Below are 17,755 nucleotides of genomic sequence, written 5' to 3'. Positions count from 1 at the left end.
TGTTCTGAGACATCGAGGGATCAGCAATTTGGTATTGGAGGGCAGCGTGGAGGGTAAAAATCGTAGAGGGAGACCAAGAGATGAATACACTAAGCAGATTCAGAAGGATGTAGGCTGCGGTAGCTACTGGGAGATGAAGAGGTTTGCACAGGATAGAGTAGCATGGAGAGCTGCATCAAACCAGTCTCAGGACTGAAGACCACAACAACACCAACAACAATGCGGCTTCAGGTAGACAACTGACGATAAAGTGGTGTTTCTGAAATTCACACGGTGCCAGTCTAAGTCAAATTCGTGTACAGAAACAAGATCACTCACCGCATCAGATTAACAGCCCGATCTCTATTCTGGTGTAACAACGGATCTCCAGTGCTCTTCACGTCAATATCAAAACCTGGATGTGTATTCAACTTTCGTGTAACTTTTGTGTCCGTATTAAGTGAAGGGCATCTCTGTTGTCTGACGAAAACACAGACCGCTCTGACCAGGAGACACGCGATTCCAGTGACAGCCGTATCATTTCATGGCTGGAAATACTAAACTTAAATACAATCTGGCTTGCCTATTCCTTGTCATGTAAAGTGGTGCAACCAATCGTACATATAACTAGTAGTAAACAGAGAGCTAGCTGCTAGGTTGACTGGACGTATTCCTGCTCGCTTATTATTACATTGAAATAACTGGCGGAAATTAATCATAAACTTTTCGTCACGGCAAGGGGATGTCTCAGAGAGAAAAGAGTGAGACATATGTCAGCAGCTTCTTATGTTCCTTTTATTAATTTGTTATCCGTTGTCCAACTGAATTTCCAAGTTAGCTAGTTTTCTAAAGGAGAAAGGAGTGTTGGCCCAAATCATTATGAATTAATCATGAAAACGTAAGGATTACTATGACACGCTTCTTTTTCGGAGGCAGCAAACACAGGTAAACAGATAGCAAAATGAAAAATGAAATAAAAAGTCAAGAAAACAGGGAATGGAAGAGATTCAAAGAAGAGCAGTGCGTTTCGTAACAGTTTCGTTTATTAAGCACGAAGGTGTCACGGACAAGCTACTCAAACTCGAGTGGCAGACTCTACGGGAGTGGCGTTGTGCATGAAGCTCTGGTTTACTGCGAGTGTACATTCCTGGAAGCGTCAAGAAATACATTTCTTCCCAATATGCAGAGCTCGGGTAAAGGGAAACTTGCACATGGTTCAGAAATGGTTCAAATGGCTTTGAGCACTATGGGACTTAACATCTAAGGTCATCAGTCCCCTAGAACTTAGATATACTTAAACCTAACTAACCTAAGGACATCACACACATCCATGCCCGCGGCAGGATTCGAACCAGCGGCCGTAGCGGTCAAGCGGTTCCAGACTGAAGCGCCCTGCACATGGGCTCTTGCGATAATGGCTCATCCTGCACACTATTCGCTGTTGGATTACTAAAGTGGGTGAAATCTGGTTTCGCAGGACAGAGCGGATCAGGTTTTGGAAGGGGGCCAAGGTCAATTACTGTTAGTTATACAAGAACACACAACTTTATCGCTCGAACCCAAGCACAGTTTTCTCTTTGAAACAACAAAGATCAATTCACGGCTGAGGGCACAAGTAACATCTCCAAAATGAGTTTAAATGATTTCTTCTAAAACATCAGGATTTATAGTAACAGCTGAAGGTCTTACTTAAGTAAAATTACTGTATCTTCTCGGCTAAAGGCCAAAATAATATTTGAGATCAGCTAAGGAAATTCTTTAAGAGCAAAGGCCATATTAAGGAAAATTCAAGTTAATTATTCGGCTGAAAGCATAATTAAAAAAATTTCTTTACTTAATAAAAGAGAGACTTTAAAGATAAGCCTTTACAGTACAACAGAAAAACATCTTATGAAAACTTGAAGTATTTTGTCGGCTGAAGGCCCAAACAATTACTCAAGAATAATTAAAGACAACCTTAAGATAAACATTTTCAGAACAAGGCTGAAGGCCGTTTCAAGAACTCAAAATAGTTAAAGGAAAACTTACAGACAAGGATTTACATTTTAAAGCCTCAGTTTCCGAAACATACGTAGCTGAAGGCCTAAATACAGAGCAACATGAATTTTAATTTTTGTCATGAAGTTCGGCTGAAGGCCATATACTAAACATAAAACAGACAATATTAATATACGGCTGAAGGCCTGGCACAGTACTTGCAACCAAATAAAATGACAATTACAAACGACAAACAGTGGTGCTCAGAAGTGTTCCAAGGGTCGGCCTGGGGGGGAAACTAACAACAGTTTAGGTGAGACAGGCAGCCAAGCGTAACACTAAACCATCGGGTGGCAACACAACCTAGGGACGGCTGAAGAACCAACCAACAGCCTAATCAGTTCCATCAGGTCCACCCGCACTCTCGGTGCTCTATTTCAACCGACCGACTGACTACTCCAGAACGCAGACTGCATTGATCTGCTCAGTGGAAATCACTGAAGCTACACAAGGTTCCACATAAACATATTTGCACAAGAACTCGAAAAATCGTAAAAGCAATCACTGTGGGGCCACAAGGACGAATGAATTCGACACACAGAGAGTTTCCACAAGCGGTCGGCGACCAAATACACGTCGTCCTATGAGACGACCGACCGAACGACCAACCCAGGTCTATCCTACTGAAGTTACGAGTGTCAGCAACGGTCGGACGAGTCTTGGCTATCCGAAGCTGACTGCAGCTCCAACCCGACTCAACTCGATCCGTTTGGAATTCGGAGACACGGCGACCCGGGTACACTGGCTCGGACCCAACCATGCAGAGGTAACCCTTGCCCATTGGCCACGACATCTCTGCGCAAGGAAGGAACTGACCCAGGTCCGGCAAGATGGCCAAGTGACGAGGCCCAGAAACTGTCAAAACACCCAATACACGTCGCCCGATGAGACGACCAACGGAACGACCAACCAACGGTCGTCCCGCTCCAGTCTCCTTCCGTCGCACTGTTCTGTGTGTCGCCAGTGGTCGGTTAGCACTGGCTGTCCGCTCCGTCGCCAGCTCATTGCCGCTGCTTCCCGACCTCACTGCTGCTGCGCCCCGAGTGAGCTCCCAACTGAACTCCAGACAGACGACGATCCGGAAACACTAGCGGTCGCTCCAGAGATGGTACGACGGTGCACTTATCGATAGGCGCTGCTGCTGCCACTGACGGGCAAGCAAACCAGCAACCTAGGGACGCCAGTAAATCGAATTAAAGGAAAAAACGAGGCGACAGAACCACAAAAACAAGATGACGATCAATAAACGGCATGAGCGCTAGTCGTGCACGGCTCAGGGGGAAGTTACAGTCGTACACAAATCACACTCCGCACACACCGTAAGTTTGGTTGCAGAGTGTACTTAACAGATTCAGAGAAAGGAAAGTAAAAGACAAAGATAGGCTCATCGGACAACATTTAGTGAGCTCTAGAGAAATCATTGGAAGAATCACTTAATACGCTGTAATTCCGCCCCTGAACATGATAAACTTCTGCATTCGGTTGGAAAGACAGTTCACGAGGCTTGCAAGTACGTCACATCCAGGCTAGACGCAACTGCGCCAAAGTTGTTAGCACGCCAGCATCGGCATTTTCCCCTCTGTCCCACACATTTTCAGTGGACTTCGAATCAGGTGATTCTGCAAGCCAGTCGAGATGTTGTAGGGTAGAAAGTGTTCAGAAAATCAGTTGCATATTCTTCCAGGTGTTGTCGTCTTTGTGGGCCTGTGTAAGGAATCATAAACGTGAAACGCGTCTCCGGACCCTCTCAGTGAATACCTTTTTCCGACAACAGTTCTCACGTCGTTATTCGTGACGACGTTTGTTATACCCCTGCTTGCAGAGACGCTAAATAGTCCGCCGCTAAACGTTAACAAATCCTTATAGATCTTATAATTAAATTTTCCCCCGAGACATTTAAGTTTCTCATTCTACGATAATGATCGAAACAGAACATATGAATTAAATTTGTGCTGCGGGCGGAACTCGAACCCAGGTCTATGCTCTCTAAGTAGAAATGCTAACCATTACATCACCACAGCACTATAGTCAACAGTGCTGGACGGACTACCCAAGTTGAGTGCCCTCCCCAACACAAACTTCAATTCATATCTCGGGGAAAAATTTAATTATAAGATCTATAAGATCACCTATAGTACAGGACTTTTCCATTAAGTCCATCGCTGAGGTGCTATTCCAATGCCGGAGAGCCCTGGCAGTAGTGACAATTTAAAGGAAAATATGCTGAAGATACGAATTGAATTTTACGTTGGGGAGGGCACTCAAGTTGGGTAGTTCGTGCAGCACTGTTGGCTGTGCTGGTGTGATGGTGTAATTGTTAGAAATTCTGCTTAAAAAAGCAGACCCTGGTTCGAGTCCCGGCTGCAGCACTAATTTTAATTCATTTCTTCTGCTTCGATCATTATCGTAGAGTAACAAATCCAGGAATTTCACACAGTGTACGGACATGGGCACAGCCAAACACGATTGGCACATTGGTTTCTGCGGTTGTTTCACGTAGTGTTGCTTGTCTGTTAGCACTGATAGCTCTACGCAAACGCCGCTGCTCTCGGTCGTTAAGTGGAGGCCGTCGACCACTGCGTTGTCCGCAGTGAGAGGTAACGCCTGAAATTTGGTATTCTCGGCACATTCTTGGCGCTGTGAATCGCTGATGATTGATTTCATGACGATTTCCTAAATGAAATGTCCCACGCAGCTAGGTCCAACGTTTAAAGCATGTTAATTCCCGTCATGCGGCCGTAATCGCGTCGGAAACGAAAAAATGGCTCTGAGCACTATGGGACTCAACTGCTGTGGTCATCAGTCCCCTAGAACTTAGAACTACTTAAACCTAACTAACCTAAGGACATCACACACACCCATGCCCGAGGCAGGATTCGAACCTGTGACCGTAGCAGCAGCGCGGCTCCGGACTGGAGCGCCTAGAACCGCATGGCCACCGCGGCCGGCGCGTCGGAAACGTTTTGATATGAATTATCTGAGTACAAATGACAGCTCCGCTAATGCTCTACCCTTTTATACCTCGTGAACGTGATACTACCGCCATCTGTATACGAGCATGTCGTTATCCCTTGACTTTTATCACTCCTGTGTACCCGTTCACTTGCTCAGTACAAAGTTTCTTCTCCGAAAACGCTGGTCGGGTAAGCAGGAAGCCTAATACCGCCCAGAACTCCGGCGTAAGCTCGTTACGGCAGCCGAGTATAAGACAGTACAGCGGGGCGGCGCGCCGTTAGCTCGTTTAGGGGAATCAGGGCCGGCATAAACCACAACGACCGAGCCACTGAACCGAGACCGGGACCGCAGTCCCTCGGAACGCCACTGGCGGAGCGTGTTAACCGGCCGGACGGGCCGCTCGATAATTAGAGATAGTGGCGCGGCCGGCGAGGGTGTGGGGGTGCGCGGTGTGTACAGCGAGGGCCGCGGCGCGCACTTGGGCGCGGGGGGCCGGAGCGTCTGCACGCGGCCGGCCAGATGCCGCCCCCGACGCCGCCCCCAGTCGCCGCCTGACGACCGACGCGCGTGCCCGGAATGGAGCCGCGCTGCGCCGCGCCGCGCCGCGCCGCGAAAACCGGCGGGCGTGGTGGCGCCGCGTAACGGCTGCGACGCCTAACGACGCCGTTACCGCAGTGGCGGGGCTGGGGGGCTGCTTTTATAGCCGGCTGCCGCTGCAACAGAGTGACCGCCGCGCAAAGTGTGTGTCGTCTGCATCCGCAGTGGCGGCACGGGCGCCGGTTTCACATCAGGGAAGGCGTTTCCCACTGAGGTCCGGGTACCCTTACTCTAGGCTTGCCACTCGCAGTCGAATGCGGTGCTTCATTTTGGTACATTTGACCTACTTTGGAGTGACTACCAGCATTCACAGAGCTCCGCTGACAACTTTTCTCCATGGCTTCGAGGAGTTGCGTCACAATCGAAACGTACCAAGAGGGCTTACCAACTAAAATGGGGATTCGTATGACCAGGTCTCGGTTTTCCGGTCGTCTAGCGTCCAACCAATATGATCTCGAGTCTAAGAGATGCTCTGCAGGCAATGTCGCGCTGTTAGCAATGGCGCTATCATGTTACACTGAGAGCTATGGATGAATGGCAACAGACGGATTCCATATTTCTAGATTTCTGGAAAGCATTTGACACGGTGCCCCATCGCATGGTGTTAACAAAGGTAGGAGAATATGTAATAAGTTTACAGAAATGTGAGCGGCTCGAAGACTTCTTAAATAATAGAATCCAGTATGTTGTCCTCGACGGCGAGTGTTCCTCAAAGACAACGGTATCGTCAGGAGTGCCTCAGGGAAGCGTGGTACGACCGCCTTTTGTTCTCTATATACACAAATGACTTAGCGGACATGATGCGCAGCAATCTGCGGTTCTTTGCTCATGATGCCGTGGTGTACGGTAAGGTATTGAACTTGACTGACTGTAGGAAGATTCAAGGTGACTGAGACAAAATTTCCAGTTGGTGTGATGAATGGTAGCTAGCCCAGAATGTGGAAGAATGTAAGTTTAAGCGCATGAGTAGCAAGACCAAACTGCAATGTTCGGATATAGTATTATTAGTGTCCTGCCTGGCACAGTCAAGTAGTTTAAATATCTGGGAGTAACGTTGCAAAGCGGTATGAGATGGAACGAGAATTTGAGAACAGTGGTAGGGAAGGCGAATGGTTGACTTCCAATTAATTAGGAGAATTTTAGGAAAGAATGGCTCACCTGTAGAGGATACCGCATAAAGGAAGCTGGTGCGACCTATTCTTGAGTACTGCTCGAGTGTTTGGGATCCGTACCAGGCAGGATTGGAGGAAGACACCGCATCAATTCAGAGGTGGGCTGCTATACTTATTACCTGTAGGTTCGAACAACACGTATGTCCTACGGAGATGCTTCAGGAACTCAAATGGGAAACCCTGCAGGGAAGGCGAAGTTCATTTCGAGAAACTCTATTACGAAAAGTTGGAGAACCAGCATTGGAAGTTGACTGCCCAACGATTCTACTGCCGCCAACATATATTGCGCGTAAGGTCGACGAAGATGAGATACGAGAAATTAGAACTCATACCAAGGCTTGTGCGCAGTCGTTTCTCCATCGCTCTATTTGTGAGTCAAAAAGGAAAGGAAATGACAAGTAGTAGTACAGAATACCCCCAGCTACGCATCGTACGGTGGCTTGCGGAGTGTCGATGTAGATGTGGATCCCTCACATACAAACATCACTGGGGGGAAAAAATAAGGTAGCTGCAAGGAACTATGCGTGTCCCGTCTGGTCTACATGGGCGCATTCAAAGAAGATCGATATGTCGTAACGAAATCTGTAGGCTGGTTACAGGATGCTTGAAGCTTACTCCGCTGGGAAAGCTCTACCAAGCTTCAGGTTTCAGTAGTCCCAAATCTCGTAGGGTATCTCATGAACGTAACGAGGGTTTCAAAAATACTTTTGATGAGCGCAATCCACCATACTGTAGCCTTTATAGATTAAGGGGCTCCGGAACGCCCTATACTTGTAATGTTAAAATAACGCTTATAAATTACATCTTTCCTCACAAAGTATTTGAGGTAGGAAGTTGAACTTTTTACAGATTATTTATTGGAATATGGGCTACAACTTAACACAGGGATTTTATAAAATTTTAGTTCAGTTATTAAAGATGATTTTTTTTCAATTGTAATGAAAATTCACAACATTTTTTGCAATTTTTTATTTATATATTCAAAAATATACAGTTTTTTGGAAAAAGGCTGTGTTAAATTATGCAGAAGGTACTGTGTAACATTTACTGAAAGTTTGAAACAAATATGTTTGGAAGATCCTTAGAAAACATGTAATTAGTATGAGAAAATAAAAGTTTTGGGAATCGAGCGACAAAGATTGGATTAACTTTTTAGTGCATTCCAGGTCCATGGGATGGATTATCTTCATCCTCTGCAAACTCCTCCTCCAGCTTCCTCTTGTTCCTCCTCCTTTTTACTCTTGCTTGTATTTCTAAACTCTTTACAGCCCTGTCTGCAGCCCGAAGGCGTTCCTTGTCTAAAGCAAGCATCGCTCGTTGTTGTGTTCGTAGATTTTGCTACCATTTTCTTCAGTTGCAGTTACTGCAACACTGTTCCAAAAGGTGGTCATGTATGAACGCTTATCACATTTCAGTTGTATTTCACTAGCAAGTCCTACGTGCTTTATTATGGAGAGTTCCAGACCAACTTCACTACAATGAATACATCTTACACTGTTTGAAAAAATTCCTTTGAGAACCGACGTATCAAATATTTCATTCACAACCGATTCGCCCATAAAACATTCATAGTTTTCACTCATTGAACCAAGCTTCTTCTGTGAAGTATTTTCTTTCCCACTTTGACTGCTATGGGCAGGTGTACTTGAGAGGTTAGGTTCACTCACTTGGTTATCGTCTTTATTGTTTACAGTAATAACACATACCTTTGGCTTTCCAACATTTCTCCTTTTCTTAAAAGCCTTCAGAGGATTTTTAATAACTTTACTTTTACTCAGTATTATACTTCAACAAAACAGAGACTCAAGAAACAGAATTAATTACGAATATTTTCGAGATAACGACAGAGTAAATAAACATGAAACAATCGACAATCACACCAGCGATATATATTGAACCATCACAGGTTAGCCACAACACATACTTTATCTCACATCACTAAAATGTACCTGATGAACACGGACGTTAATAATAACACCATTTGACAGCAGTTTAACAGCGCCACAGTGGGTCACGCCCATGTAGAACACATTTCAAAAAAAATTTAAAAATAGTTGTACTCTTCGGAATTGAATAAATTATATATCTATTAAAAGGTAATAGTCTGCAGATTCAGAAAACGCAAAAAAGTAAAAATTGAACTTTTCATGATTTTGAGCCTCTCCGGAGCCCCTTAAGAAGATTAGAATCAAGATATCGATTCTTCAGTTACACCTTGGATGAACGCCTTGTCGGTCACTCTAATTCGGAACGTCCATGAAGTGGCGTTGAACTAAACCACATGTCATGCAAAATGCTAAACCCCATCATAAATACTGTAGCCCCTGTAGAAATCAGTCTGCTAAAATGGAGCATCTTAGAACCTGATGACAATAAGTACGACTGTGGAGAGGTACGAACGGATCTTCTAACATGCCGAGTTTGGCCTGCACGTTGACGACCTCTGGCTATTCAACCCTGAAACTTTTCACTTAGCCCAGTATTGCGACGAAGAATTGAAGGCTCCGGACACGAGAAAGCAAAGTTCGGGCATTAGGAGCTCATTGATTCTGGGAACTCCGACGGATTTACGTGGAGCATCGTAACACCGTGCAGCGGTGATGGTCCATATGAAACATGAGTTTCTTGCTGTTATGTCGCTTAGCGTCGGCGCCAAGCGATATGTGTCTGTTCAGGAAGGTACGCGGGAGCTGAACCATGCATCAGACATCGTACGAGTAAACAAACATCACCGTAAAATAGATATATTTTAAATATTCAACTTATACATTGGAGATCTGCATATAGTGTACTATAATGTCCTTGCCGACTGATGGTATTGGCGTGCACAGTTATAAATCTCTATGAAATAGTTCTGTTGCGCTTGACTGAACTCAAGAGTTCCACGAAGCAGTCTTAAACGTGAGCTGTCTCTGAGGCTAGGGAAATGCTAAATGACGATGTTCGTCACTGCACTGCGAAGTGGCTCGATCGTGAAGCAGGACTATGGCTCGATGAGTGACGACTGCTATGTTGGCTGGCCCCCAAAGACTAAGTTACCTGCCACTAGAGGCGGCGTCTATATGTAAGGTCGAGTCTCGCGCTCTGGTGACGCCGCCGCACAGAGGGCGTGAACCTAGCACCGCTCGGGGTTGGACGGCGCCCGTTGCAGCAGCGACCGCTGGTGGACAGCCGCTGCGCTTAGGGTGACAACTTCGAGGTTTTCGACGATGACAGCCCCATGTGAGGTTTCGATTGTGCAACGGTACCAATCTTAAGCCACATCAAGTGTTCAAACGGAAATTTAGCTGGGTGACGTCTTCGATGATCACCAATATTTCGACAGGTACCCACCCCAGACTTTACTACTCACAAATGTAGGCATAGACCGAAGAACAGTACATAAACACACACACACACACACACACACACACACACACACGCACACACATCATAAAGACAGGTGCCCACCCAGACTTTTCTACTCACAGATGTAGGCATAGGCCGAAGGACAGTGCATAAACACACACACACACACACACACACACACACACACACATCATAAAAGATAGCGCTACCACATAACCAAAGATTACCATCACTGAAAGTTTAGTGAGGACTTATTATCATCAGATAATATAGCATTCACTCTGTCTGTAGCACAGATGTATTGTGCTTCCTAACCACAGGGAGAGTGCCCAAACAAATTTAATCAATACATTTAACTACAGTTTCAACTTTGTCTCCAAATTACCAGTCGATTGATATAGGCCGCGGGCGAATCGACCAAGTAGTTTAATGTTAGTTTAATTATATGCCGATTGAGTTATACGAAATGAATTTTCCCGAGCAATCAGGAACCACCGTAGGCTTGCCTAACTATAGGGCTCCTGGCTCGTGAAGCAATTATAATTTTCTGAAGACTGGTTTGGTTAATGCACAGTTTGTACAATATGGCCAATTGCTGGATGCCGAGGTACCCGTTACTTTGATTTTCAGAGACACACCCCACATGTCGTTTTGACAGAAGACACCACTCCAGGTCTTCCAACCTGTGGGCCACATACACAGCCTACACGAGCCTTAAAAAACCCGCAAAAGGCTCACCTCTTAGGTTGGTCAAACTCCTCTTCATGCCGGTGGAAGTATGCAGAGTTGTCGGCTCTATGTGCACAAAAGTGATAAGATACGCCATCAAAGGCCCAGTCAAAGTCAGTTCTTAGCTGGAGCACCTTCGCGTGTCTATCGACAACTAGTGAGTTGCCGCCATTATGCATAGATGTGCCTGCTTCTCGCGTCGGTAACGGCCATTGATCGCGCGACTCGCTACATTACAGTCAGAAATACGGTCCCGCGTGCTATTTGGTAATGATTCCAGTGCGAAACAATACCGCGTGTATCAATCCCTAGCCACAGGAAAGCATCATGTTTCCGGAAGACGACTCTAAACCGTCCCTGTCTAGCTAGTCTCCTCAATTCCCATCACTATTAGTATTTAAAGCCAACGGCCTTGCTGTAGTAGAAACATCGGTTCCCGTCGGATCACCGACTAGGTCTTGGATGTGTGACCGTCCGGTCTGCCGACCACTGTTCGGAAGCGGGATACACTCAGTCCCTGTAAGGCACATTGAGTAGCTGCTTGACAAGTAGTGACTCTGGTCACGAAAAGAGACACGGCCGGGAGAGAGGTTTGCTGACCACATGCCTCTCCATATCCGCGCCTATTGACGAATAAAAGCTGAGGGAGACACGGCGGTAGGTCTGTATCGTCGGTCCTTCCGAGGTGTATTCGGTCAGAGTTTAATATTGGTATTTCAAGTATCTCTCGGTCAATCTCTTTTATTTCAGAGATTAGGCGTTCCATCATAGTGTCAGTAATTTCTTTCCTATTTAACTGTCCTGTGTCTTGACCTGCAGCAAAACAAATTTTCTCTCGTATCTTAGATTAATTTGTGTGCAGTAATCGTGATTCAATTGTAACAGGCTATCTGTGATTTAATCTGTTCTTCTGGGACAATACATCAGCATTTTACTAGATCTGTCTGTTTTTCGTTGGTCTGCGGCTTCCCCCTATTATCTCTCTACATTATCGATCGAATACTGAAACCCCAGCTAGGCGTGATGGAGCCTGATGCCGGCCGCGATCGGAACAGTAGAACCACAGGTCAGATTTATCAGCCTTGGTTCGTTAGGGTAGCAAGGGAAACTGACAGCCAGTTTAATTATTGACACTATACTTCGAATTAGTCTCATCTTTTCACTCCATCTCAAGAAGCGCAAGTTACATGTCCCTCTGTTGTTTAACTAGGGAGAGAGGAGGATTCGACGCACAATCCTGCTCTCAGTTAACGCTACCTCAGCGTTGGTATTTAATAGTTACTAAAACTGCGTGAAAATAGCTAATTCTCACCAGTTTCATGTTTTTGATGTTGAAATTTGCTTTACAAAGACTATCATCCGCAAACGAAAATAGACATATAACTCCAGAATGAGATTTTCACTCTGCAGCGGAGTGTGCGCTGATATGAAACTTTTTGGCAGATTAAGACTGTGTGCCGGACCGAGACTCGAACTCGGGACCTTTGCCTCTCACTGGCAAGTGCTCTACCAACTTCATATCAGCGCACACTTCGCTTCAGAGTGAAAATCTCATTCTGGAAACACCCCCCAGGATGTGGCTAAGCCATGTCTCCGCAATATCCTTCCCTTCAGGAATGCTAGTTCTGCAAGGTTCGCAGGAGAGCTTCTGTGAAATTTGGAAGGTAGGAGACGAGGTACTGGCAGCAGTAAAGCTGTGAGGACGGGGCTTGAGTCGTGCTTGGGTAGCTCAGTTGGTGGAGCACTTGCGCGCGAAAGGCAAAGGTCCCGAGTTCGAGTCTCGGTCCGGCACACAGTTTTCATCTGCCAGGAAGTTTTAGGCATATAACTGCTGAAACGTGCATACAGCGTGGGAAAGGAGGACTGGAGAGAAGGGTGTTAACGACAGAGGATGTAAATGCCTGCAACAAAATTTTACTGTAATATTTCTTTAATTTTCTTTCTTTTTTTTCTGAAGCGCACCGATTGTTGGCTAGACGTAGCGCCCATCCAGACGCCTGATGTCCTTCCCTTGACACAGTTAGTGGAAGGACACTTACCGCCGCTACTGGTGCGGCAGTGCTGGCAACGGTGGCGTACACCCCATCGGCAGCCAAAGGAGCAGCATGCAGAGAAAGCGGGGCTACCTCGCTCTGTAACAGAAAAATGAATAAGTGACTTGGTCACACTGCAAGGCGCAGCACCACTGTTGGATGACATGAAAAAACAATCCGAAGAGCACTGCAATAAAATTTGATTGTAGAAACTGAACAATTTCGGTTTCATATTTATTTTTGTTTAGTGTTCAAATGGTTCAAATGGCTCTGAGCACTATGGGACTTAACATCTGAGGTCATCAGTCCCCTAGAACTTAGAACTACTTAAACCTAACTAACCTAGGGACATCACACACATCCATGCCCAAGGCAGGATCGAACCTGTGACCGTAGCGGTCGCGCGGTTCCAGACTGAAGCGCCTAGAACCGCTCGGCCACAATGGCCGGCTTTGTTTAGTGTGTTATACATTGTTATTTGAAGCAAACCGGAAATGATGCATTAATGAAAATCAGGTCACAGTAAGTTTCTGAACCTTTAAAACACACACACACACACACACAAACACACACACACAAGACGGACACAAGCTAGCATTCTCCGTCGAACAGTAACACAGCTAACGTTTTTCTAAATGTCCAGATAGTGATCCAAAGTAGTGTACATAACAAGCAAACAGCTGCTGCTCTTAGCCACACCAAAGCTAGATGGACATTTAACGAACAGTGCCTCCAATCTTAGTTTGGTGACTGGTATTGCGCTCAGTACACACACGTGATACTTTTCGGTCAGCCTCGCCGGAATGTGCAAATTATTTCCTCGTCAGTACACACTGCTCGCGTCTATTTACTAAGGGACTGAATCAACAGATTTCAAACAGCAGCTAAAGCGTCTTAAGACAAGCTAGGACAGCACAACAGACAGCCAAATTGTACGGCAGTATGTTTCACGTGGTGGAACAAGCAAATACACATGACACAAGTGTACGTCATTACCGACCACACGTCACAGTGGGACCATTCGCAGTGGGGCTATAATCGATTCTTGAACGTGCGATCCAGCAAAGGAGAACACAGAAGCCAATGACACTACAAATCGGCTCTGACGACAAGTTTTGTATGGCGACAGCAGGAAAAATACGAACTGTTGGACTAGCAACGCACACTCGACATGTTTAACCACTCCGTGCTCTCTCATCACAGCACAACCAGTCCTCGTGGTACTATACTCCACTCCCGAAAGCACGACACATAATAGAGACCAGAAACACGCAAGCCTTTTAACCTTCCGACAAAAGCACACCGTCAATTGCATGTGAGTTGCCAGCCACCGGCAATACTTGTAAACTGGTGTTGGTAGAAGCTAAGCAAGCCTACACGCTACTTCTGCACTTCAAAATAACAAATAATGCGACAGCAGAGAGAACGATTCAAAGCCACTTCCATTATCAGCAGCGTAGGGTACCGTCAATGCATAACTTTCTTGGATAAACAATCTCCTAGGACAACGGACATAACGGACAACAAAAGGCCAACCGAGCACTACAAACACAGAACGGCGAGAAATACGATTGGAGAACTGTTGCAATTACGTAACTGTTTCATTAATACCAAGTACGCGTTTCAAGCGGCTAGTGCATCATCAGCCTGGAACAGGAGGGAAATAACTACAGCTCAAATACGTGACTCTAGCTAGCACCGGATCTAATATCGCTAAAAGGTGAGTAAATTTGAAAAACTTTAAAACGTACGTCGCTGCACCACTCCCGTGTTTACGGTCGGCGAGAGTACTGTAGTTCCACCTCATCCAGTTCGATGGTTGTAAACGTGTATCTACCACTCCACCGGCTCTTCCCTCTTCTTAATTACGTTCCACCTTCTTTCTTATTAGTTCTATATTATATTCGCCCACTTCTCTCTCCCCCCATTATTTATACTGAATGTTTCTACGTTTTAGCTTTTCACTGAACGTTAACTTCTAGTTTATGGCAAGGGTGTTTTTCATCACCGTTTTACAAATCTGACCCCATACGTAACGCTTTCAATATTCAACCAAGTAAACTTGAAAGTTTTTGAAATGTACTAACTTTTTAGCGACATTAGATTCAGTGTTCGCTTGGTTCACACATTTGAGCTGTAATTATCTACTTATTGTTCCAGTCTGATGATGTGCTAACTGCGTGACACGCATAATTGTAGTTAATGAAATATTCATATAACTGCAACGTATACTGTTACGTCATTTGAATCATCTATTTTTGCGGCATCTCCCATAATGGTATGGAATATACCTTCTCAGTATATTTATTCCTTGATGAAATTTGTCAACAGCGATGTATCTTCTTTTCAAACCAACAGCTCAGTGCACGGAATCAATATGCAAATAAGAGATATCTTCATGTTTACTTAGAGACACATACTTTGGTCCAGAAATGTGTATTATTCAGAAACACTCATTTCAAGAACTTGCCACCAGCCGTAGTTCATTTTAGGAGCAGCTTCAAGGCCCTTAAAAGAGAAACTTAAGTCGACAGTACATAATTAGAAACATCCAGTCTGAGAGGTATGATTTTTTTCCTTCGTCACATTTTTTAATAGATGACTTTCTTAAAAATCCTTAAGTGTTTAGGACGATATTTTTGGTCTTTTTGTATGAAACATAGAGTTGAGTATTATTTCGATTCTATTTATTCAAAATTAATTGGAGTTTTCATGAGCAGTTACAACTTTCGTCTTTGGCAACAATGAAGCACAATATCTAGGTAATAACCAACAAAAATATATGGCAAGCCATCTTGTTTCACGTGTGTTGTCAGTAATTAATTCCTCTTCATCTTCCAATATATTCTCACAATCGTTGTCATCATCATCATCACCATCATCGTCGTCGTCGTCGTCTTCGTCGTCATCACTACTCTTTCTGACTATGAGCTAATTACCACTCTTTTTTCTCCTCTCCCCAAATTCTCTTGAGTCGGTGATTATAAAGCCAAATCCCGCATATGAGTAACTTCTTTCCACCTCGGATTTATCACGGTTCTCCTGCAATCACTCCGAAAGTTTCTTCTTGAAGTGGAGATCACTGTAACGTATTCTGTCATTCCTTGGGTCTCTTGCAGATTTACGAACACAGCCTGAAGCATTATCCAACACGGCGTCTTCTAAAATGAATAAAAAATAGCATATCACAAAACAAAAGGAGAAACAGAAAAAATAAAGTACAGGTAATATTAAACATCTGGTCTAACAGACCGAACTATTGCAAAGGTAAAATGAAGCACCATGTCGGGTACGGTTGTAGGTTTTATGAAAATTAAACGTACCTGATGACAAAGCAACACACTGAAATGAAATGCTTCTGCTACGTCAGTGGTTAGGCAGTTGGTACTGTTGATGGTATATCGGCAAAGAGAACGGTATTGCCACACGACCCATTTATAAAGCCATAAAATCTCTGAGACCGATGTTTCTGTTTAGAAGTTAAGAGGCGTCTCAAATATTTATTGTTGATAACTCCTACTGTACTGACGAATTTCTCCTTAGAAGTAACTGATTTATGTATTAACGTGAACTGCACTTGCAATATGACATCTGCTCATTTTCAGGGTAGTAATGTGATCAGAGTAAGAGTTACATTATGATTTTCTGTTTAAAAGACGTCACTGCTACTGCCTGTGCATTATCATATGCACTATATTGTTCTGTACTTTTACTTTTTTGAGACATATTTGTAATTACCTCTCGAACGCAGATATGTCTAAAATTTCTTGACTTATTCAACAACTGTAAGTTCCAGTTCTGAAGGGAAATTAGTGTATCTCAGTTGCCGGCCGAAGTGGCCGTGCGGTTAAAGGCGCTGCAGTCTGGAACCGCAAGACCGCTACGGTCGCAGGTTCGAATCCTGCCTCGGGCATGGATGTTTGTGATGTCCTTAGGTTAGTTAGGTTTAACTAGTTCTAAGTTCTAGGGGACTAATGACCTCAGCAGTTGAGTCCCATAGTGCTCAGAGCCATTTGAACCTTTTTTTTTGTATCTCAGTTTTTGTTGTAAATGTGTGTTATTCATTCCTATTTTATGATAAGTTCAGCATCCTTGTGGACCTCCTCACTAGTGCCTATGGAACAAATGGTAAATCTCTATAACGTACAGCAACAAATGAGCACTTTAAGATTATTTATGAATCATCATCACACTAATAAAACTTAAATCGCCGGGTGCTGCCATCCAGAAAAATTAAAGTCTGCAACAGGATATACGAAGCAAAAGGCATTGGCGGTGAGGAGGCGGTGCATTTGTGGTCCAGCTAGCGACAGTCTGCTTCAGGTGACAGCCCGGAGAACACTCACTTCCACGCACTCTGCGGCCTGCTGTAACACAGTCTACGTAGTTCCCCAAACAGCTGACTTGGCGTGATTCGATGCATCTTGGCCTATCGACGGGAAGGACACCAGAATGCAGAGTGTCCATTAAGTCCGACAACTATCTTGGAGGGAGAGGGCATCGTTGTTTGTTGTAAAAGGTTTAGCAGCTTTCAAAGTCTCTTTCCCTGTTGTGTTTGAATTTCAATGTTTGACCCCCCCTCCCCCTCATCTTCTGTAGAACTTCAACGTGATATGTAATTTCTTCGCAAGTACGAACTATCACTGCAGCGTAAACAGCTCAGATTTCTGCATTGATTCGTGCACGGTGTGTAGCAGTTTCATTAAGTGGCGTTGTGTACTTGCCATTCGTGGCGTGATCCCACAAAACAAATGTCTAATGGCGTTTCGTCAGGTGAGCGCGGGAACCATGCGATGGGACCTTTCGCCTATCAGGAAACGTATCATTCGGCAAATCCCGCACGCTCAAACCGCACTGCTGGGTTGGTTCACAATGCTGGAAACTGACAAACAGTTGCAGCTCTTC

The sequence above is a fragment of the Schistocerca americana genome, chromosome 6 (assembly GCF_021461395.2).
Source record: "Schistocerca americana isolate TAMUIC-IGC-003095 chromosome 6, iqSchAmer2.1, whole genome shotgun sequence".
In the NCBI taxonomy this organism is placed as follows: Eukaryota; Metazoa; Arthropoda; class Insecta; order Orthoptera; family Acrididae; genus Schistocerca; species Schistocerca americana.
This window is presented reverse-complemented; position numbering follows the sequence as displayed.